Source organism: Sus scrofa, chromosome 14, assembly GCF_000003025.6.
Source record: "Sus scrofa isolate TJ Tabasco breed Duroc chromosome 14, Sscrofa11.1, whole genome shotgun sequence".
NCBI lineage: Eukaryota > Metazoa > Chordata > Mammalia > Artiodactyla > Suidae > Sus > Sus scrofa.
This window is the reverse complement of record NC_010456.5, coordinates 12,479,576-12,502,907: the sequence shown is the minus strand read 5'-3', so window position 1 is coordinate 12,502,907 and position 23,332 is coordinate 12,479,576. Positions and strand designations below refer to the sequence as shown.

Sequence of the window (23,332 nt, the reverse complement as noted above, 5' to 3'; positions counted from 1 at the left end):
ATGAAACGGGATATTAGTACCATCTCTGCAGGCACCAAAAAGATAATAAGGGACGATTTTGAACAACTCAACAAACATAAATCTGACAATTTAGATGAAATGGACTGATTACTCAAGAAACACAAACCATTTACAACTCATCCAAAAAGAAAATAATTAGTCCTATAACCATTAAATAAATCAACTTCATAACTGTAAAACTCCCCAAAAAAAGAAGTTTCCAGCCCCAAAGTCTTTTCATTTCTACTAAATGTTTAAAGAATAAACACTTATTCCACACAGTCTCTTCCAAGAGGGGACACTTTACAGTCTGTTTTACAAACCTAGCGTTACCCTGATACCCAAATCAGACACAGACAGCACCAAATAAAGAAAACTACATACAGGTAATACTCTTTTATGAATAGAGGCACAAAAACAGTGGACAACATATCAGTGAACAGAATTCAGTAATATATAAAAGAACTTAATTACATTGCAATTAAGTAGGGAATTATTATTTTAATAGTTAATCTTTCCAGAAGCATGAAAATTCTCTCCACTTATTCATACCTTTATTGCTCTTACTAAACTGTTTTGCTAAGACATATAATTTTCTTCATTTAAAAAAAAACAAAAACAAACAAAAATCTTAGGAGGAGTTCCCTTCTTGGCTCAGAGGTTAAGAAACCGACTAGTATCCATAAGGATGCAGGTTTGATCCCTGGCTTCATTCAGTGGGTTAAGGATCCAGCGTTGCCGTGCTGTGGTGTAGGTTGTAGACGTGGCTCAGCTCCCATGTTGCAGCTGTGGTGTATGCTGTAGCTCCAATTGTACCCCTAGCCTGGGAACCTCCATATGCCCCAAGTGCGGCCCTAAAAAGGCAAAAAAAAACAAAAAACAAAACCTTAGGGGTTTTCTTGCAGCACAGTGGTTTAAGAATCCAGCACTGTCACTACAGTGGCTTGGGTTGCTGCTATGGCGTGGGTTCGATCCCAGGCCCGGGGAACTTCCACATGCCTTGGGCATGGCCAAAAGAAAATCAAATAAAACCTAAACTGAACTAAAATAAAACATTCAATGGAAAAGAGAAGGAAAGCAAAGGGGGAAGAAAGAAGGGAATAGCTAGTTCCATTTGGGATACTGTTACGCATTACATCTCAAAGGTAGGAAGGGAGAATGGGGCAAAAAAACAGAGAAGTTAGACACTTTCCAAATGTTCCCAAATGAAACCTTCAACTGACTTCAGTGTTTTAAATAACTGTGTGATAACAGCTAACATTTCTTGAATGTTTACTGTATGCCAGGTTAAATCTACCATGCTCCTTAACACACTCAGTCAGTCTTCACAACAATCCTATGAAATAGGTACTACTACTGTTCTTTTTTTTTTTTTTTTTCCTTTTTAGGTCTGTACCCCTCCCCAGCATATGAAAGTTCCCAGGCTAGGCGCTCTAGCTGCTGCTGCCACGAAACCGCATCCTCATGGGTATTAGTTGGATTCTCAACCCACTGAGCCACAACGGGAACTCCTATTATTCCCATTTTGTACATGAGGAAACCAAACCAGAGAAGTTAGGTAATTTGCCCAAAGGCATCCATATTGAGTAAAACTTGGATTCAAATCAGTACTCTAAGGCCCACACTCTCGATGTCTTAACCCTTACAATAAACTGCCTGTGATGTGAACTCAAGGAACACAGAGCAAGTGCACATCATGAATAAATTTTTTTTATCTTCTTTTTAATTTTAGGGCCTTACCCACGGTATATGGAGGTTCCCAGGCTAGGGGTCGAATTGGAGCTATAGCCGCCGGCCTACACCAGAGCCACAGCCACCCACAGCCATGCCAGATCTGAGCCGCATCTGTGACCTGCACCACAGCTCATGGCAACACCAGATCCTTAACCCAATGATTGAGGCCAGGGATTGAACCTGCATTCTCATGGATGCTAGTCAGATTCATTTTCGCTGAGCCATGACAGCAACTCCCCCATAAATTATTTTTAAGTTATCCATATTACTACTACTGTATATAACCATGGATAATGAATAGTTACCATTAAAACACATGGTAATACTATTCCAGAATCTAAAGTCAACCCTACATTCATGTTTATCTGCTAAGCCAAACAAGAAAATATTCTCAGAGAAAATGATCCACCTGTGCAACTATGCATGTAGTACTATTTCTTCTTTTCCATTTAAGTCAAAATTGGCCCATTAAACAAGCAGATTTCTATTACAACCCAGGTGCAGCTGCTATTACTGCCACTGCCACAAGGCCTTCAAACTAAATAAAGATAGTTCTGTACAGAAAATCAGTTCAGTAAGGTTGCTGAAAGCAGTATTTCAGAGATTTCATTTGTAAATACACTAACGACCCCAAAGAACATCATTTCCTGATTTCCTGCTAAGCAGAGGCATGATGGCATGACAAACAGCCTGCTATAGCAAGGTAGTACCTAGTTCAAAAATCAGGAAGTAGGTTAATAAGCTAAACAAATGAACAAAAACAAATTCCTCAGTACTGCCACTATTGTTAAGATTCTGACTCCTCTCTTCCAGCGTTCAAAATAACAAAAGGCACTTTGCAGGGAACGCTAACTGTAGATAAAGAATGACTTGTAAAAATTTAACATAGGCAATTCGCAAGTTACAGAAGAACAAGGCCATGTGTTTTTCACAATACAACAACTGTAGTTTATTTACTGAATAAACTTAACCTGAATGTAAAACAAGGGAACTAGAAAGTTGTCAGCAATTAAAAACCAAAATAAGGTGAGAGAAACTGGTTGGGCACTGACATATTGAGTTACAAGTCTCAAGATTATGATACAATCACAAAGAACCACAGAGCTGAGCCACCCTTATTACAGGGCTCTGAAAAAGGGAAAAAAGAAGTATTCTTTGAGGTCAAAAAGATATTTCTCAGTCCAAAGATGTTCCACAGATGCCACTAGCAGACACAAAAGGAACTCATCGATAAGGAATAAGGCTTCTTTGCACTGCTCAACTGTACACAGGTATTAACAAAAACTAAGGTTCTTGATTAACCCAAGTCACAATATTACTTAGCAATAAACCTGAACCCAGAAGTGTCAACTCCTAGGTTAAGTCCTCAATTTGAAAATTCGCCAATTCCTTATCTGTTTCCCTTCCCACCAGTTTGATAACATCCTACAAGTCAAAATCATACAGTCTCATCAGTTTTTAACTAGGGTTACATGGCAGATGCACAAACAACCTAAGAAAGGTTTCACATGATAAACCCAGGCCCCTCAATATTAAATGAATCAGAATTCCCAAGCATGGGGTCTAAGATTCTGCAGTTTGACAAAGCTCCCAGGTGATTTTAATGTAGAGCACACAACTCTTAAAACTATTAGTCTAACAAAAAACTGATGCCAAACTTCATTCAGATTGATGACATCTGAAGCAATGTAATTACCGACAATTAAGGAAGTCAAAGAGGTACATAGCTTATTTATGCAGGAAATCTACAGACTACATCATAGACCTGGAAATGTAGGGGGCAGGGGAACCTTTCACCTGCTATAACTGCATTTATTTATATTTACAATGCATTCTAGATAACACACTTCACACAAACTATCTCATTTCAACCTCACATCAACCATCTGAGGGGCAGGCTTGTTATTTCTACTTTGCAGGAAAAAAGAGGTGTGAACCCCAAGGTTGGGTAACTTGTTTAAGGCTGTACAGCAAGAAGGCGAGGAGCCCAGACACAAATCCAGGAGTCTGACCTGTCTCCTACTACCTATGTGTTCACTATTTGTTTACTTAAAAGGCTAATTTTTTCTTCCTTCACTTTTCAATAAGCATATATTACTTTTGTAATTAAGAAAAATATTATCTTGGAGTTCTCTTCGTGGCTCAGTGGAAACAAACTTGACTAGCATCCATGAGGATGAAGGTTCCATCCCTGGCCTTCCTCAGTGGGTTAAGGATCTAGAGTTGCCGTGAGCTGTGGTATAGGTCACAGCCGAGGCTGGGATCTGGTGTTGCTGTGGTGTAGGCCAGCAGTTACAGCGCTGATTCGACCCCTAGTGCGGCCCCCCAAAAAAATAAAAATATTATCTTGCTTCAGGCACAATAAAGTACACCACACTAGATTTTTCCATAAGCAATGTGACAATAAATATTTTTGGGAAAAAATAAAATTGAATTTCTGCATGACAAACCAAATCCCAAAATAAGTCCCAGGTGGATTCAAGAGGTTATTGTAACAAATGAAACCATAAAAACGACAAAAGGAAAACATAAATGTAATTTCAGTTCAAGATAAGTCCAGTCACTTTTACAAGAATCCAAGCAAAAGAAGAATCCATAAAAGAAAAGTTCAACAAGTTTGATTACATAAGAATCAAGGGTTTCTCAACCTATATGTCCATTGACAGATGAACAGATAAAGAAGATGTGGTACATATATACAATGGAATACTACTCAGCCATAAAAAAAGAATGAAATAATGCCATTCACAGCAACATGCATACAACTAGAGATTGAAGTCAAAAAAAGAATGACAAATATCTCACGGTATCACTGATATGTGGAATCTAAAATATGACACAAGTGAATTTATTCACAAAACAGAAACAGTCTCATAGACATAGAAAACAAACTTATAATTACCAAAGGGGAAAGGGGGTGGGGGAGGGATAAATCAGGAGTTCAGGATTAACAGATACAAACTATTATATGTAAAATAGATAAACAAGGTCCTACTGTATAGCATAGGGAACCATATTCAATATCCCATAATAAACCATAATGGAAAATAATATGAAAAATATACATATACATATATATGTATGTATAACTGAATCATTTTGCTGTACACCAAAAACATTATAAATCAACTATACTTCAATTAAAACAAAAAAGAAAATCAAAGGCTTCGACATATTTATAAAAAAAAGGTTGAGATTCAGTGAAAAGACCAGAGGAAAAAAAAATTGGAGAAAGCATTTACAACACAGCATTACTTTAATAAAAGTAAAGGCAATTCAATTGTGGTCAAAAGAAATAAACAGGAAGATACATAAAAAAGGGGCCCAAATGCTAACTCTTTTCAATTGTTTAATTTTCCCAGCAATCAAAGAAACGTACATTTAAAGCAAGACACAGTGACATTTTTCACCTACAAATCACCAAAGAATTATAAAACTACAGTAAAACTACTGTTAACCAGGATCAAGGGAAACATTCCCACACTTCAGTACTAGGAGGGAGAACTGATGCTCCTCTCTAGAGAACAATTTGGTCTTAAGTAATAAAAGCCCTGAAATGGTGCCCACACTTTGGAACGAACCCTTCAATTCCACTTCCAGAAATTAATCTCAGGAATCACAAATGAGAAAAATGATTTCATTTCAAGAATGTCCACATTACAAAGTATACCGTTTATTATATAAAGTACAGTATATCTCTGAAACTCTGCTGGCAGCTACAGTGACTAATAACGTTGTTATTAGTAGGAAGGTGAACTGGAAAGTAATTTGCCATCTGTAACAAAAGTCTTTAAAATATTCCTATCTTGGATTCAGCAATTTCACTTTCTAGGAATGCATTTTATGTGAAAAAGATTTGTATTATAAAGATGTAATCACCACAACATTTGGTCAACTTAAAAAAAAAAGGAAAAAAAGCACAAAAAAGGTGAGAACTATGTTTTATTTGGTGGACAAAACTGAGGACTTAAGCATCGGACGAGAAGCCTCTCAGCTCTGAGGGACTGCTCCAAAGCGGTAGAGGAGGGGCCAGGATGTACAGGAGTTTTTGGCAACAAAGACTAGATAGTAGGAACTTCAAAAAATTACTGTTTAAGAAAACCAGATATCCCAAGTTATTGAATTTATTAGCACTTTTCTATGTATGGAAAGAGGCAAGAGTCTGGGCTCACTGAAATCATCCCTGTGACTAGCACCTCAGCTGTCTGAGGCCCGTGTCCTGTTCCTTTCCCATCCCGAGTCCCCTCAAGGTGCACCACTGGAGGGGGTGGGGAAGGACTGCAGTAGCTTGACAGTTGCAACATCCTTTGTTTACTGATATGGCAGGCACCATTGTTCATTCACAATTCTTCATAATAGCAAAAAATAGTAATAAATTAAATGTCCAAGATTAGAAGAAATATTAAATATGAAGTATGATAAAGCCATGTAATTAATACTATTATTTTGTGTCAATAAGCTTTCAATCACCTTAAATAAAATGGGGAAATGTTCACAGTATCATGTTAAATGGAAAAATACAGATTCCATGGTATGGAAGGAGGGAGTGTAAAAACAGGTTTTTAAAAAAGGTCCTCAGATGGATTTTGCTGAAGAATTTTTCCAGAACAGTCAACTTGATGTGCAAGTGCTCAGAGCATAAACTAATTTCTCTATGGTTTTCCATTCCTTAAGAAAACAGGACTTTGATTTTATGCTATAGAGGCATAGAATTGACAGTTTTAGGGCTCTAGGCCTCCCTAATGAGACAGAAAACTCAAGTTGAAATTTGCTAAGCCACATGTAAATCAGCTTTAGGACTCAGGCCCCTACCTTCAACCTGCATGGATGAATTCAACTTGAGTCTCTGATTTTGTCCTCCCTTCATCATGACTTATTTTCTGATTCATCAGGCCCCCTACTTCACAATTCCTTGTCCTTCTTGACTCATATGCACCTTTTTCTATTTTAACTCATAAAGAGGTGGACTATATGACCTCAAAGATCCTTTTGATTTTTTTTTTTTTTTTTTTGCTTTTTAGGGCCACACCTGCAGCATATGAAGGTTCCCAGATTGGGGTCGAATCGGAGCTGCAGCTGCTGGCCTACACCACAGACATAGCAACTTGGGATCTGAGCCGCATCTGCAAGCTACACCACAGCTCATGGCATTGCCGGATCCTTAACCCACTGAACAAGTCCAGGGATCGAATCTGCATCCTCAAGGATACTATTTGGTTTCATTACCAGTGAGCCATGACGGGAACTCCCCCAAAGATCCTTTTGGATTATAGCACCAACTGCCTTGCACACAAAAAGCAATACATCTCCCCCAAAGATCCTTTTGGATTATAGCACCAACTGCCTTGCACACAAAAAGCAATACATATCAGTTTTATAGCAGGGGGATATAATGCCAACATATCAACTCAAGGTAGCACCCCAAAATTTGCTTTTGTTTCACCTGCAAAATTTCAAGCCTAATGCTTTCTATTAAGGCCCCCCCCTCTTAGTTTTCCACTGAATTCATTAATAAAAATTTAGGGTCCTCATCAACTATTTTTCCACTCTGCCTTTATATTTTACAGCTCCACTTCAAATATAAAGAAAAGAAGTCATGCTAGGAAGAGTAAGTCAAGGCTGGAACAAACTCAGGATATAAAGAAGACTTTTTATCAGTCTGGAATATCTAAGCAGATAACATTAAAAAAGAGATAAAGGCAAAGTTCAGCACTTAGGTCCCCAAACTACAGGGAAATGATTTAGTTTAATAATAGCATGCATGCACACACAGCAATGTGATTTCAGTTAACTGTAATTTCAATGCATCAAGACTATATGACATTAAGAAAAAAACCTGTCACCTGTTTTTGTGTTATTGCTGTTTTTTTAAAAAGTATAGTGTTGAAGAAACCCAAAAGAGTAAAGTTACTCGCTACCCTGTCAGATGACAGTGTTACTGAATACTGCCTGCTCTGAGTGCCACAGCTTCCGAGGGGTATTAACAAAGTGAATGGAGGGCAGAGGGCTAAGAAGTTGGTGAGAGGATTTTAAAGTGTCAAGTAAAACATCTGAAGGAAATGGGGATACTTAGCCTGTGGAACAGAAGACCTAGGAAAAGGATGGCCACCTTAATGACTAAAGTGGCCCTGAAAGTGAAGTAAATGAGTGACGCCAGCAGGCAGACTTTAGCAAAACAGAGACTATATTTAGCACTTAAGGGAGATTACTACTATCAGAAACATGAGCTATCACTGAAGCCTCCAATGTTGTTCTAAAGACATGCCAGACATAGAGGTTTTTCTTTTTTGCATCCTCTTCTTTTTTAATTAGGGCTGCACCCGAGGCATATGGAAGTTCCCAGCCTAAAGGTCGAATTGGAGCTTCAGCTGCTGGCCTACACCACAGCCATAGCAACCCGGGATCCTAGCAGCGCCTGCAGCCTACACAACAGCTCACGCCAAGGCCGGAGCCTTACCCCACTGAGTGAGGCCAGGGATCAAACCCCCAACCTCATCGTTTCATGGCGGATTCGTTTCCACTGGAAACGAACTCTAAGAATAGACTTCTGAAGTTCTATAAGGTGACACTCATAGAGAGGCAAACTGCAAGTCAAAATGGAAGAGCGTCCTAAAAACTAGTCTGCATTTTATTTATTTTTGGTATTTTTGTCTTTTTAGGGCCACACTCGTGGCATATAGAGGTTCCCAGGCTAGAGGTCCAATTGGAGCTGTAGATGCTGGCCTACACCACAGCAACGCCAGATCCGAGCCGCGTCTTCGACCTACACCACAGCTCATGGCATGCCAGATCCTTAACCCACTGAGCGAGGCCAGGGTTCGAACCTATATCCTCATGGATGCTAGTCAGGTTCGCTAACCTCTGAGCCACGAGAGGAACTCCTAGTCTGCATTTTAAAGTGGGGTGCCCAGGGAGGTTCACATCACTCTTAAGTCTTCAAACAAGGGACAGGTCAGTAAATATTATTGGGCAATTCGAGAATTCTGCTTCTTACTACATCTGGTCAAATACCTAGATCTCCCCAAGTCTCAGTTTTCTTTCCTACCTTCCTTCTCCCTCAAAAAGGGAATACTGTAACATTTAGCCTATCTCTCAGTTACGATAAGGGTCAAAATCTATGTGAGAACAAAGTATATAAAAGTACTACATTATTACAAAGAACTATAGTAATTTAAGACATTACTGTAATCTACCATCACAATGTACTTATGTACATCTTCTCTCTCTTACTGTACCGGCTAAGGGCATATTCAAATCTAATTCATTTTTTTTTTAATTCCTCCCTCAGAGTACCAAATATCTTTGGGGGAAAAAAAAAAGGTTTAAAAGGAAGTTGGAGAAGAGGATTAAAACAATGACACTATAAGAGGTTTAAGATAATGAACAGTCAACAAAGCAAAGATCCAGGAGGTTAATCATTAATATCCCTGGTCAGTCTAAAAGGTATTGGGCACAGTCGGAGGAATGTACAAAAGTAATAACACGTGTGTGAAGGGGTGATCCTACTCTGGGGCACGCATTAGCAAACTGCTGCCAGCTGACTGCATTTACAGGCCGAGGCTTTAACCAGAGGTGGCTGAATGCTGAAACACAGCTGGTCTTCCTATGGTTCTATCCCTGGGATTTTAATGGGTCATTTCAGTGCACGTGAGCAAAATCCTACATTAAACATTATGACCTACAAGTAGAGGAGATAAATATGTCACTGGTGGGGACTCCATATTCCGTTTTTATATCCAAGATTATAAAATTTGCTTCTCTTCCACCTAGTAATATCATGAAGGAGATCTGAAAAACTCCCAAGTGTACAAGGAGTGTGGGACTGGTTCAGGCAGAAAAAGAACACACTCAAAGGTGAGCCTACCCTGTCCCTCTTGAATTCTCAAACCCCAGCTGTCTGGGCTCCAATAGTTTCATGGTACCTACAAATACATGAAAAATCCTTTCTTTCCTCTTTTTTAGTTACCCATCATTACAGGTTTTCAAAAGAAACAGCTACCGAAAACTAGGAGGGAAGAAAAATAAAATGGAGATACATGTGTTAACAGAAGTTTTCTGAGCTAAACTTAAGATCTAGCAGACATCAGTGCGCCGTTTTACGACTCTATGGAAGGTTCACTCTGAAATAATTGTACGCAAAGACATTCAAATATCTACCAAGAGCAGATCCAGAGGGATTGCCGCTTTACTCCTGATTCCTGACTCTACCTCTGCTTCAGGCATTATTTCCAACTTTTCTCCAGGGGACCGTTTACCAGTCTGGCCTCGGTTAGGGACCCCCACAAGCACAGCATCCTGCTGCCACACATCCTTCAGGGACTTTTCATTCAACCGCTAGCCCAAAGCCCCGAGGGGAAGGGCAGGTCCTTATCTAATCCCCATACATTCTTCTGATGGCTGCAAACAGTTCTTTGAAACTCCCCTTCTCTCCCAGAAGTCTATTTCTCAGGCTTAACTTTACCCTGACTCTTTTCCCTCTAACCTGTTTGCTTAGTTTTTTATTTATAGGTTCAAACTCTGAGGCCTAACCATAAAGAGATTCCCAACTACATGCCAAACATTTTAAAGCTAGGTTTTTTTCCCTCTTAGTAAAGTGAGGGGTGGGGAAATAAAGACAATCTCAGCAGTCATTTGTCTGTTAGGTAGGCCCGCCTGAGAGCATGTGGCATATCTTCAAGTGTTAAATAAACCATGTGTCATGTACTCTGAAGAGCTTCGATTCTAATCCTCTTCCAGGAAGCAGTGAGGCTAGTTTCCCTCATACTTAGGAGGACGTGACTCTTCTGGCTTCCCACAGGCAGATCAGGAAATTCCCACAGGATAAGGTATTTTTAACACAACCAGGTGAGAATTTAAGAAGATGGGTTTTCTTTCACCTTGAAATATTTAAAAGTCCCCTGCTAATAAATAAGTTGGCAAGAATGCTGAGCTTCACTCAAGACTATCAAGATCTTTCATGTTACCATCCCAGGCACTCAATACAGTTATAATAACTGAACCAGACGCCAAAACGAACGCTGAGCAAAAGGGGGGAGGGAGCTGTCTGGGTGACTACAATACACAAAGGAAAAAAGAAAACATGCGGAACCCAGCCTTCAAAAATACAGCTTCCTAAATTGGAACAAGAAAGTGAGGAGAAGAAATACTGAGACCTCCAAGTAAATCACATATGGGGGCGGGGAAGACATGTGCTGTTTTGCCTCTCTCCCCACCTCCTCCAAAGGAGTGGAACCAAGGCGACTTGATGGAGCGCCTTAGAATTTTTGAAAAGAAAAGAAAAAAAGGGGGTGGGGGAGGAAAACACTGAATTCAAGTCTTTTGCGCGCCACAAATACCTAAAAAGGTTCTGAACCACTAGCTCAACGTGGAGAAGAGAAACAGCCTCTCTGCAGTCTGGCAGCCTTGCCCGATCTCCAAAGGGCTCCAGATACGCACTGCACCCTGCCGCGGCCGGATAACTCAGCTAAGATTTCAGTAGTGAAGACAGACACTCCGCAGCCTCCTCCTGCCCAAGAAGCGCTAGGCCCATCGCCACAGAGCCTGAGCCTGGGCACCAGAGCTCCAGAGGCACAGAGCAGCAGCACCTGGACTCTTGGGCAGGAAGTGGCTACTCTGACTCTGGGCTCATCATGAAAGGAGGTGAGCCTGGTGAAAAGCGCCAGAGGAAGCGCAGCTGCAGGCGACTGTGTCTGAATGCAGCGGAAAGCAGATGCGGGAGTGGGTGCCCGCAGAAAATGGGAGGGGGCGGTCCAGGATGCCCCTTCATTCGCTGAAGATGCTCTACACAAGCAGCTGAACAAACACAGAGGGCAAAGGAAGGGGGAGGGCTTCAAGAAGCATAAGAGGCTGCACAGCTGAGGCCGAGCTTTGAGGAAAAGGGGTGGAGGTGGGTGCGAGGTAACTAGGGCTATAGGGGGTGTGTGGGGGTGGGGAGGTCGCGTTTAGAGCCCCACGGGGACCCGTTACCCCTCCTTGCTGGTGCTAGGGCCCTGGAGGTCCTCTCTCAGGTCCCCAAGACATCTGGGAAGGCCTCCTCCGAGACTGCACGCCCCCGCTACGCCGGGCAGCAGGCTCCCCCGGGCTCCGGCGGCCCCAGCTCGGCCGGACCCGGTCCCGCCCGGCACACGGCGCTCACCACCAGCCCCAGGATCCCTACCACGAGCCCCTTCCGGGCCACCGCCGCCCCGGCTGCTCCGGGCTCCCGCAGCCGCCAGGAGTCCTACCGGCTTCCAGTTCAGAGACGAACCGCCGCCGCCTGCGCGAGTCTTGGGTTCCCAAAAGCCGCTCTCGCCGCCTGCAGCCCGCCTTCCAGGCCGCGCCGGATCCTCCGCTCCCCCTGCTGGCAAGCAGCCATTTCCGACCAGCACCGGCGGAATTTGCCGAAGTGCGCCGCGCCGGAAATGGCCGAACCAGGGGGGGCGGGGCGCGGGCTGAGGCGCTGGGCAGAGGGGCGGGGCCAGGGCCTCTGTGACTTTGCCGACAGTTCCCGAACGGCCGCCGAGGCCTTTGGCCTCACTGCGGGGCTCAGCAAGGTCCGCGATCAGAGGCGCTGGGGATTGCGAGAGGCGCCGGCGCCAAGCAAGCGCTCGGCCGCCAGCCCTTCTGGGCCCTCAGACCTGCGTCCTGCCCACGCCCCCGACCCTGTCCAAAAATCCTCTCTAGGGGGCTGCGGAGAGATTGCTCCCGCCGGTTCTGGGACGCGCTCCGACTCGAGAGGCTCAGCGGCTTGGAGCCAGACCCGTGAATCAATTCTAAAACTAAAGCCATTCCCACGGCAAAGGCCTTCCTTAGTGAGCTGACCGGTCTCCGGCAAAGGTCTGGAGTTGTGAAACACTCCGAATATGTTACAACAAAGAAAAGGCCGGGTGGCCTAAGGAAAAAATCCCCGGGGCTTTGCAGAAACAGTGCTTTAGTCCAGTCGCCTTGGCATGATCAAGCAAACCTGGGAGGAAAGGGCGACACTAGTTTAAATACTAGTTTAAATAGAATCAACTCCTGTGAAGCAAAACATGCACACATTCTACGGTCGGAAGAGACGCGTTGACTATCAACTTACACACCTGTGAAGTCAAGATGCGACTTTTCAGAAAAATGAAACGATGAGGTGGGAGAAGGAACTCCACACATCTGATCATTATTATTCACTCAGGAATGAGTTAAAGCCATTATGTAAAATCTATAACCGCAATATAATCTAAGATCAAGTTTGCCTCAACTTTTTTAAAACATGTTTTTAATTTCCAAAGGGCAGGGCTTCTACTCCAGGGACCTGACCAGGGAACCTGAAACACACGAGGACCTGGAGAAGCTGGGAAGGGCCAGGCAGGGGCTGGCTCTGATCCCTGTGCTTGGGTGGTCTGCACGTTAGCTGAACTGCACCCCCTGAGACGGCTCCACAGCTGCCCTGTCTCATCTACACGCCCTCCTTAGAGGAGCCCAGAGGCCGACAAACACTGAAGATTGATTAGTTTCCCACAAGGGACAGTTTGGGCTAAGGATTCCATCTGCAAAACAAACTTCTAAAAACCTAGCAACCTGTTTTCTAGAGCACTTTCTACATCTCTCCATACTTATCAGCCCCTCCTTTTTCTGCTCCCCCTTTTTTTCTTTCCTGACATCTCCTCACTCTCCCCTCTCACCATCCTCTTTTCTCTCCTTTTCCCTTTATTCCTAAGAACAAATTTATCACCATCATATACCTACAAAAGCAACCCCTTTCTTTCACCAATCTTGTTGGGGAAAATTGGAAGCAGGGAAGTAAAAATCAAAATGCTTTAAAAATCAAAAGCAGGAGGGAGTCCCATCGTGGCACAGTTGATAACGAATCCGACTAAGAACCATGGGGTTGTGGGTTCGATCCCTGACCTTGCTCAGTGGGTTAGGGATCCGGCATTGCCGTGAGCTGTGGTGTAGGTTGCAGACTCGGCTCGGATCCCACGTTGCTGTGGCTGTGCTGTAAGCTGGTGGATACAGCTCCAATTGGACCCCTAGCCTGGGAACCACCATATGCCATGGGAGCGGCCCTAGAAAAGGCAAAAAGACAAAAAAAAAAAAAAAAAAATCAAAAGCAGGAGTTCCTGTTGTGGCTCAGTGGTTAACAAACCCGACTTGTATCCATGAGGACGCGGGTTCAATCCCTGGCCTCACTCAATGGGTTAAGGATCCAGCGTTGCCATGAGCTGTGGTGTAGGTTGCAGATGCGGCTCAGATCTCATGTTGCTGTAGCTGTGGTGTAGGCCAGCACCTATAGCTCTGATTCGACTCCTAGCATGGGAATCTCCATATGCCAAGGGTGCAGCCCTAAAAAGAAAAAAAAAGTCACAAGAAATGAAAATGGGGAAAACTGCCTAAATATCATGAATAGCCTAAAGTTGTCCTTTTTTTTTTTTAAACAGTTCATCTTCTTGGCTCTCCTCCAGAGGTCTGTGGCAGCAGGCAGAAATTGGGCGGTGTGGAAGGAGACACAACAGAAGCCCAGAAGCCAGAGATGGTTCATCACCAGGTGTTGGACAAGAAAGGACCTGCAGAGAGCTGCTTCCTGGAGGACTCAGCCTGAATGTCTTCTTACACATCTCAGTTACTTAACACATTGATGCCCCTAGTGCCAACTTAAATTTGATTCTACTAACAGTCAAGCTTTAAGAAGAAAACGGATACCCAGCCAAAATGTGGTTGAACTTGACATCTCTGGAGCCCTGGGTGCTGCTGACCACCTGCCTACTTTGGCTGTTATGAGCCCCTTCTCTCCCACTTCTTCCTCTTACTCACACAGTTCGTATCTCTAACTATGACTGGGCTACTTTCTTTTCCTCCCCATACTTCTTTCCTTGCATCATCTCCACCTCGAAATAGATCCCTCAGTGCATCACCCTGGTGCCTCTTTTCCAACTGCACCCCAGACATCATCACTCCATCATCATCCTATGAATACATATTTTATGAATACGCAATTGCCAGGCAATAAGCCTTTGGTAGGCACTGTCTCATTTATTTATTTTTTTCTTTTTTTTTTTTTTTGCTATTTCTTGGGCCGCTCCCGCAGCATATGGAGATTCCCAGGCTAGGGGTCTAATCGGAGCTGTAGCCACCGGCCTACACCAGAGCCACAGCAACTCAGGATCCGAGCCGCGTCTGCAACCTACACCACAGCTCACGGCAACGCCGGATCGTTAACCCACTGAGCAAGGGCAGGGACCGAACCTGCAACCTCATGGTTCCTAGTCGGATTCGTGAACCACTGCGCCATGACAGGAACTCCGGCACTGTCTCATTTAGATCCTTCCAGGGTAGTATCAGCTTCTAAACAGGGAACTGACAGGGAAAGAGGCTAAATAACTAAGGTACCCAAGATCTCGAAGTGAGATGCAAAGTACAGATGTAACTCCAAGTCTCTCTAACTCCAAAGTCAATGGTCTTGACTAGAAAAATCTGGTTGTCTTACCAGGACCTTAAACTTAATAAATCCCACACTGAACTCATCTTTATCCCTTCCCCCATGCTCTCCTCAAATGCCCTTATTTATAAGAGTGTGCCCATTATTTTTCCTAACACAGAAACTCAAAGCCTAGCATGATCCTTGAGTTCTCTCATTACCACCATGTTAAATCAATTTCCAAGACTTAAAGTCTTGACCCATAGGATCTTTACCACCCCTCCTCTGCAGTCTCATGACACCTAGTTCTTGGTTCAAGCCCTCATGACTCCTCTCCCGGACTGTCACCTCACTATTGCAATTTCTGGCTCAGGAAATGTAATCATGTTGACAGAAGATCTCCCTGAGAAAGAAAGCCAAAGCAACAGGATACAGAATGAAGCTTGTCTTCACCCATCTTTCCATATTGTGACCTTTCACAACATACTATTGCATTTTGGCACATAATCGAAATAGTTTTGCATCATTATTTAACAGTCATGTATGTAGATCTTTGTCCATTTCAAGGAAGCAGAGAAGAGCAGAAATCACTATGCCTTTGGTACTAAACAGCAGGAAACTATGGATCTTCTCTCTAGAGCACAGTCATAGGGACTCAGCAGTGCCCAGTCTCTTTTGGTTCCACTTTTTTTTTTTTTTTTTTAATCTTTTTAGGGCTGCACCCAAGGCATGTGGAGGTTCTCAGCCTAGGGGTCGAATCAGAGCTGCAGCTGCTGGCCTACACCACAGCCACGGCCATGCCAGATCCAAGCACCTCTGCAACCTACATGGCAACTCACAGCAGCAACACCGGATCCTTAACTCACTAAGCATGGCCAGGGATCAAACCTGTGTCCTCATGGATACTAGTCGGGTTCATTACTGCTGAGCCACAACGGGAACTCCAGGTTGCACATTTTAAACTCTCACAAGACAGACATTATTGGCCTGGCTTGGGTCCTGTGTCCACTCCTCAATCAATCAGCTTTGGCTAAGCGGCAGGTCAACCCTGTCTAAACATGGCAGTTGGAGCCTCTCCTGTAAATAGAGCTTGTTCCCAGAAAAGAAGGAAGCATGCACCATTTGTTTATCCATTCATTTCATCAATTAAGAGCTGAGCACCTGTCAAAATATATTCAAGGTTCTTTCACATATGCAAACTGTCTAAAACATAACCCTGCCTTCGTACCATGAAAATCACAACATAAAAAGGTAAGAAATCACCCAAAAAAGCCTAACAATATTCACCCGTAAGAAATCATCAGTCCAATTCCATGTAATGGAAAATAATTCACCACACCCTAAATAAGCCTCAGGTGGTACAAGTAACCAGTACTAACAAAACCAGTTCACAGCAGAGCCATTAGAAATAGAAACAGGAAATACACTACCCAAATGTCCATCGGTGGTAGACTGCAGGATAGTGTATTCATACAATGGAATACTTTGTAGCAATGAGCATGAATGCTTTGCAAATACACACAATATTTTGTTTTGTTTTGATTTTTTGGCCATCGCACAGAATGTGGAAGTTCCCAGGCCAAGGACCAAACCCATGCCACGGCAGCGACCAGAGCCACCACACAGACAATGCCAGATCCTTAACCCACTGAGCTACCAGGGAACTCCTTTTTAGTTTGGGTTGTTTTTGCAAACATACACAATATTGGGGAAGGTCTCAAACAGTTTAAGCAAAGAAAGTCAGACATGAAAAAGTATGTAGGGTATGATTCCATTTATACAATGTATAAAAAAAGGCAAAACTAATTTACTCTTAGGAGTAGTGACTGGAGGGGAGCAAAGGGGTTCCCTGAGTGCTACTCATGCTCTGCTTCTTGAGTTGAGTGCGGTTGTTTAGTTTGTCCAAATCCATCAAGCCCTGTATACTTACTATATGTGTCCCTATATGTCTCTACATGTATATTATCCTTCCATTTTTAGAAGTTTTAAAAATAAATAATGGTCAAGGCAGAGTTCCCCGGTGGCCTAGCAGTTAAAAGATCCAGCGTTGTCACTGTTGTGGCTTGGGTCACTGCTGTGGTGTGGGTTTGATCTCTGGCCCAGGAGCTTCTACATCCTGGAGGTGCAGTGGAAAGACAGAAAGAAAGACAGGAAGAAAGACAGGAAGAAAGACAGAAAGAAAGACAGAAAGAAAGAAAGACAGAAAGAAAGAAAGAAAGACAGAAAGAAAGAAAGACAGAAAGACAGAAAGAAAGACAGAAAGAAAGACAGAAAGACAGAAAGGAAGAAAGACAGAAAGAAAGAAAGACAGAAAGAAAGAAAGACAGAAAGAAAGAAAGAAAGAAAGAAAGAAAGAAAGGGTCAAGGAAAAGGAGCCTTTAATCACCCTTGAACATCATCACTGTGATTATCCTAGAGATGCCAAGAGACTGCTTGCCTCACCCCCACCCCCTGCCAAGAGACCTTAAACCCCGTCAGCCTCTGCAATGAGGCACCATTCTTTCTGTACAGCCTCTTCCTCTCTGGCTCCAGCTGACTGGACTCACTCTCACCTAGAGGAGTAACACTGTGAAGCTGAGGCAGGTGCTGGAGAGTGCTTTATCCCAAAAGTTGTAGAGATTTGGGGTAAAGAATTTCTGGGCACATGCATAGTGATAAACCAAGAAAGCTGGTCTGCAGAAAATCGAGCCAACACACAGTAGGAAGCAAACAAACCTGTGGGAGATGGAGGGAGAAACGCCAGTCCCAGAGGCTGCCTACTGTCCAGCTCTGGTACTTATGTATCCCAGCTGTCACTGGGTACCCATGAGATTGCTCGTGTGGCCCTACTATTAACCAGAAAGAAAGTCTTATTTAGGCTACTGTGAGTAAGTTTCTCTGTTTTCGACATGAATTATCTCATTTAGTCCCTCTAACAACCCTACACAGTAAGGACCAGTATGATTCCTCATTTCTCAGATGGGAAAACTGAGGCCAGAGAGGTTAAGTAAATTGTCCAAATCACACATCTGGTAGGTGGTGGTGCCAGGAACTGGACTCTAGCAGACTGACCCCAGAGCCTGGAATCTTATCAACTCTACTATACAGCAGTGCCAGGGAAATGCTGAAAATGGCAACATGAGCTGCATGCTGCATTAATAGATTTAACTAAGGCATCTAATTCTGTTAAATGAGTTAAAATGTAGAAATGATTAAAAAAAGATTTTAAAATTGGCTACAGAAGTTGGTAAGCACTTATTTCTTTCATAAGGGAATTACAGTTTGAGTTGTAGATGTCAGAGAAATAAATATAAAATGCATACAATGTGAAAATTACACTAAGCAAGACTGTTTTTTATACCAAAAAATGGTTTATTTTTTAAATTTCAGGAAAATGCTCTCCTAAGGGGTCTCCACTGATCACCTATTTTTCCCAAAATGTTAATATCCAGGATAAAGGGGTTTTAGTCCTATAGAAGGAGAAACTGATGATAAAAGTTACTTCTGGTCTGAGAGGGGGAGGCACCCGTGGTCACTTTCCACAATGATGGCCAGACCCACAATCCACTCAGCAAGGCTTCTAGATCAATCACCGCCAAGCCGTTGGTGACCCCCAGCAACCTTGTGAAGGTGATTCAGGAATTATCAGTGAGTTGAAATCAGATAAGAACTTGTTCTCTCCATAATGCTTTGATTTTAAAAGAAAGTGCTGACAAACACTACTCAAGATCTTTTTAATATATAAATGATTGAGCAATTTTGTGGCTTATATTTGGAACAATGGATGACGATTTCTAGATTAGAGTTCCAAGGTTACTCTTCTCTTTGGTCCATCAATGCCAAAAGACAAAAGGTCATCTTCTGAGGCTCCATAGAGAGCACTCTAGCCGGCTAAATGGCTCAGTCTGAAAGTCCTGGCTTTCACATTACCTTTTAAAAGAGGCTGGTTTTTATCTGCCACAAGGTAGGGCCAAGTGGGTGGTTTGCAAATAACTTGTATCGAGAACAATGAGTTAACATCAGCTCCAAAACAAAGCACTTATTATCATCCAAAAAAAAAGGGGGGGGGATTTAACTCATTTCCTCGTTACCTTGCATGTGGCTGAGAAAAATAATTTTTACACTAGTTTCACATCGAGAAGCTTAGCCTGAGGCAAAGCCATTAATGATATGACATGTAATCTGGAATGGCCAATTAACATTCTAAAAATTAGTTACCGTCCCTCAAATGTTACGTATTTATGTCTATGTCCCCCTTTTCCCTCAAGAGCCCTAACTTCTCTGAGTTTTTATTCTCCACTCACTATGTCAGGACAGCTGTGGGGAAGCAGTCACACCTGATGGTCAGTAGATAACAAAATGGCATCAAAATTTCTAAGCTTGATCCTGGAAGTTCCAAATAATGATACAAAGCTTGCCAAAGGCCAAAGGCACCTAACACTTGCCCTAAATTAGGCCAGTGAATAGCAAAAATGTGCCCAGTTAGCACAACATGCCATGACATGGCATGAATGACTAGGTGAAAAAGTTGACGTAATGAGAGCTATAACCAGAAGAAAGAAAAGTTAGAGCATTGACGGTTGAGTTCCAGTGTTCAAATTGTACACAGCTCTGTGACTCCAGGATTGTCCTAATACCAAAAAAGTTACCCAGAGATTCACAAAATCAACTGCTCACTACTTTCACTTAAAAAGGCTTCCTGCACTTTACAGTACAGCAGAAATTGGCACAACATTGTAAATAAAGTATAATTTATTTTATTTTATTTTTTTTAGGGTTGTACCTGCAGCACATGGAGGTTCCCAGGCTAGGGGTTAAATTGGAGCTACAGCTGCCAGCCTACACCACAGCAACTCTGAATCCTTAACCCACTAAGCATGGCCAGGGATTGAACCCGCATTCTCAAGGATACTAGTAGGGTTCATTGACTGCTGAGTCATCACAGGAACTCCTAAATCAACTATAATTTTAAAAATAAATTTAAAAAAATGCTTCCTGAAAACAAGGCATTCCCATAGAAAATTAGGAGTTCCTACTGTGCCTTAGCAAGTTAAGAACCCGGCATAGTGTCCATGAGGATGCGCGTTCAGCTGTGGCTCTGATTTGACCCCTGGCCTGGGAACTTCTATATGCCACAAGTGTGGCCATAAAAAGAAAAAAGAAAAGTAAATTAGCCACATGTCTTAGAAGTACTTAAAGTACTTAAAGAACATTAATTGACTTCTCAGTTAACCAGTTTGGCTGGAAAATCAAAACTGAAAGAGCAATTTCCAAAAATAATTTTACTTAAGACTTTCAAAACACATCTTTAAAATAATGGAATTTTTGCATTAAAAAAACAAACAGTATTCCCTGCCAACCAGATTTTCAAAAGAAAAGTGTGGAGATTTTAAAACAATTCATGAGGGTTTGAAGTAGATTGCGCTAAAGAGAAAGTTTTTCACTATAATCCCAATGTTCCTAAATATTAATTCTCAATCTAAATGGTGGGACCCAGTTAATTCCAGAACAAAATAACCATTGGCCCTTATTCAACTCAAGCCTTCAGAAGTCTTGCAAATACTAGGCCACAGGTCAAAAATGGAACCAAATGAAATATGACCACATTTATACAAATACATCAACTTAGGGGGCTAAAACTAACAACCCAAGGTTCAGTTGCAATGGATAGCACTGGATGTTTCATTCTCTCCTTAAAAAAGGACACACATCATTACATTGTGTAGGTTTGAAGAAAAGCATGTCTCTAAAGTGAAGAGGTGATTATTTAGAAAAAGGATGACTTAGTGATGTCAATAATCCAAAAATATTTTAACCATATGTGAAATATGCTAAGTATGAAAATCCTTTAAAAGTCAAATTCTACACACATTTGTAGTATTTTTATGCACATTTAACCATGTTGCAATGATGCTCAGTATTTTCTTATATTTCATATTTAGCTTACACAAAACATCTAAGTACTAGTAGGAACATAAATTAATAGCCAAAAAAAAAAAAAAATTCACAAAGCTGATAATTTAAATATTTGCCAACTCTGTGGCTTCCTTACAGCTCCTGAGCATGACTTTATAAAACTGCTATCTTTATATATCAACCATTTCCATTTCTTCCCTGTTTTTGCTTACTTTGAATGGACTATCATGTGTTTCTACATGATTCTCATAATCATCTTTGGTTCCGAAATGACAGTTTGCAGACCAAGATAGGATAAAGTTTTCATCGGTCCATAATTACATGAGAAAAGCAAAGGCAAGTTACTGAGTTTTTAATAAAGCTAAACTTATTATTTACCTTGAGATTATGTCCTTCCCCTTCACATATATTAAAATGTCTTTATGAAATGTTGGTGATGGTAAACGGTTGCTTTTTCTTTATATGACAAAATACTGAGACATTTCTATTTTGCCTCCCTGAGCAACTCTAGAAAGAGGTTCTTATGATAAGAAACTGAGGTTCCCTGCCTGCAGCCATATGAGTGAGACTGGAAGACACTTCAGCCCCAATCAAGCCTTCGGATGATTACAGCTTCATGGAAGACCCTGAGCCAGAACCATCCAGCTAAGCTGCTGCTGAATTCCTGACCCACAGACATGAGAAAAGAACAAATAGCTGTGTTTTATTTTCATTTTTAAAATTTTCTGATGGCCCATGCCATATGGAAATTCCTGGGTCAGAGATTAAATCCAAGCCACAGCTGCAGGGTAGGCTGCAGCTGAGGCAAAGCTGGAGCCTTTAACTCACTGTGCCAGGCTGGGGACCAAACCCACACCTTCACAGCAACCTAAGCTGTGGCAGATGGATTCTTAACCCATTGCACCATAGCAGGAACTCCTATATATCTGTGTTTTAAATTACTACGTTTGAGGTAATTTATTCTGGAACTTTATAAAACCAACGCAACTCCTTTATCCTTTTTCAGCTGCAAGATGAACAGCTCTCTAGCCTCAGTGCAATGTCAAGACTGCTTACCATGTATGTTCATGCCTATGTTGGGAGAGAGAAAGGATTAGCAGGGGCTGTGATCTTCATTGCCTGGCCTTGTTTGCTTACACCGACATTTTCCTTCTCCACTGATTTTTCTACTTTTCTCATATTGACCAGAGTACTCAGTAAACTGAAGAATTCATCTCTAGCAAGAAAATGGATTCCTTAAGTGTGTAGGCTTAAAGGAATCATACTATGTAAAGACGGTATTTTATAATGTTTTAGAAATCTGGTAAAAAAAAAAATTTTTTTTTTATACTTTTCTAGGGCTGCACCTATGGCAAATGGAGGTTTCTAGGCTAGGGGTCTAAATGGAGCTGTAGCTACTGGCCTACACCAGAGCCACAGCAATGCGGGACCCAAGCCACATCTACAACCTACACCATAGCTCATGTCAACACCAGATCCTTAACCCACTGAGCAAGGCCAGGGATCGAACCCACAACCTCATGGTTCCTAGTTGGATTTGTTAACCACTGAGCCATGATTGGAACTCCATAGAAATCTGGTAAATTTCTATCGATAGAATCTCTCATCTCAGCTGTCAGATCTTTATGAGCCTCCCCTCACCTCAACAGAGATAACAGATGCGACAAACATAATCTCTTTTGAATTCCCTCTTCCCACTTTTAAACCTATCTATAAATATTAGGGTGAAAAACTATTATTTTAACCACTGATGCCAGAGTTCATCTTAGGGGTAGAAAATGCCTTATTGAGGAAACTACATTGATATGAACACTTGAAGTATAAAAGAAAGCTAGACTTACAGTAAAACTGAAAGAGAGCTCTAAACAGATCCACATTAAAAAAAAAAAAAAAAAAAAAAAAGACCAAGAATAAGAGGATTGAAAGAGAGCTAAAAGGAGAGGAAATGGGGGCATAGAGAGTTGCGTCTCAAATAACAATGTGTGAGATTAAAACTTGGGGAGAAAGTTCCGGTGATGGGGGAGTTGAAAGTATGTTTAAAATAGAAATATCTATTATTGCACTTTGTTTGTGTTGCTAAGGATGGAAAATCCCCCAAGCTGTCAGTAATATCTGATCCACGTACAAATGCCTGATGTGAGGGATGTGGAAGGAAATGCAAGAAAAAAGATTGGGGGCAGATCTCGTTTTACAACTGGGTCAGAATGGAACCAAAGAAAACGAACTTGAGAACTGAGTTACAAGTGAGATGAAGAATTTAGTGGAAGCAGAAATGCCAAAGCCAAACAAAGATCAGCTCCCAGCTCCCAGGAATTAACAGAAATCTTGGAG

The 23,332-nt window shown here is 42.1% G+C and overlaps 1 protein-coding gene across 3 annotated transcripts in view; it reads right to left on the bottom strand.

Moving 5' to 3' along the window:
• EXTL3 (exostosin like glycosyltransferase 3) overlaps positions 1–23,332 on the bottom strand; it is a 125,998-nt gene that overhangs the window by 60,641 nt on the left and 42,025 nt on the right. Inside the window, exon 1 of one of the 3 annotated variants that reach the window (XM_021074088.1) lies at positions 11,891–12,135. The exons of 1 other annotated variant lie outside the window; for it this stretch is intronic. The gene's annotated coding sequence lies outside the window, so the exon portion shown is untranslated. Of the gene's footprint in view, positions 1–11,890; positions 12,136–23,332 lie in introns of those variants that run through there. One more of the 3 variants, XM_021074089.1, reaches the window with a different exon arrangement.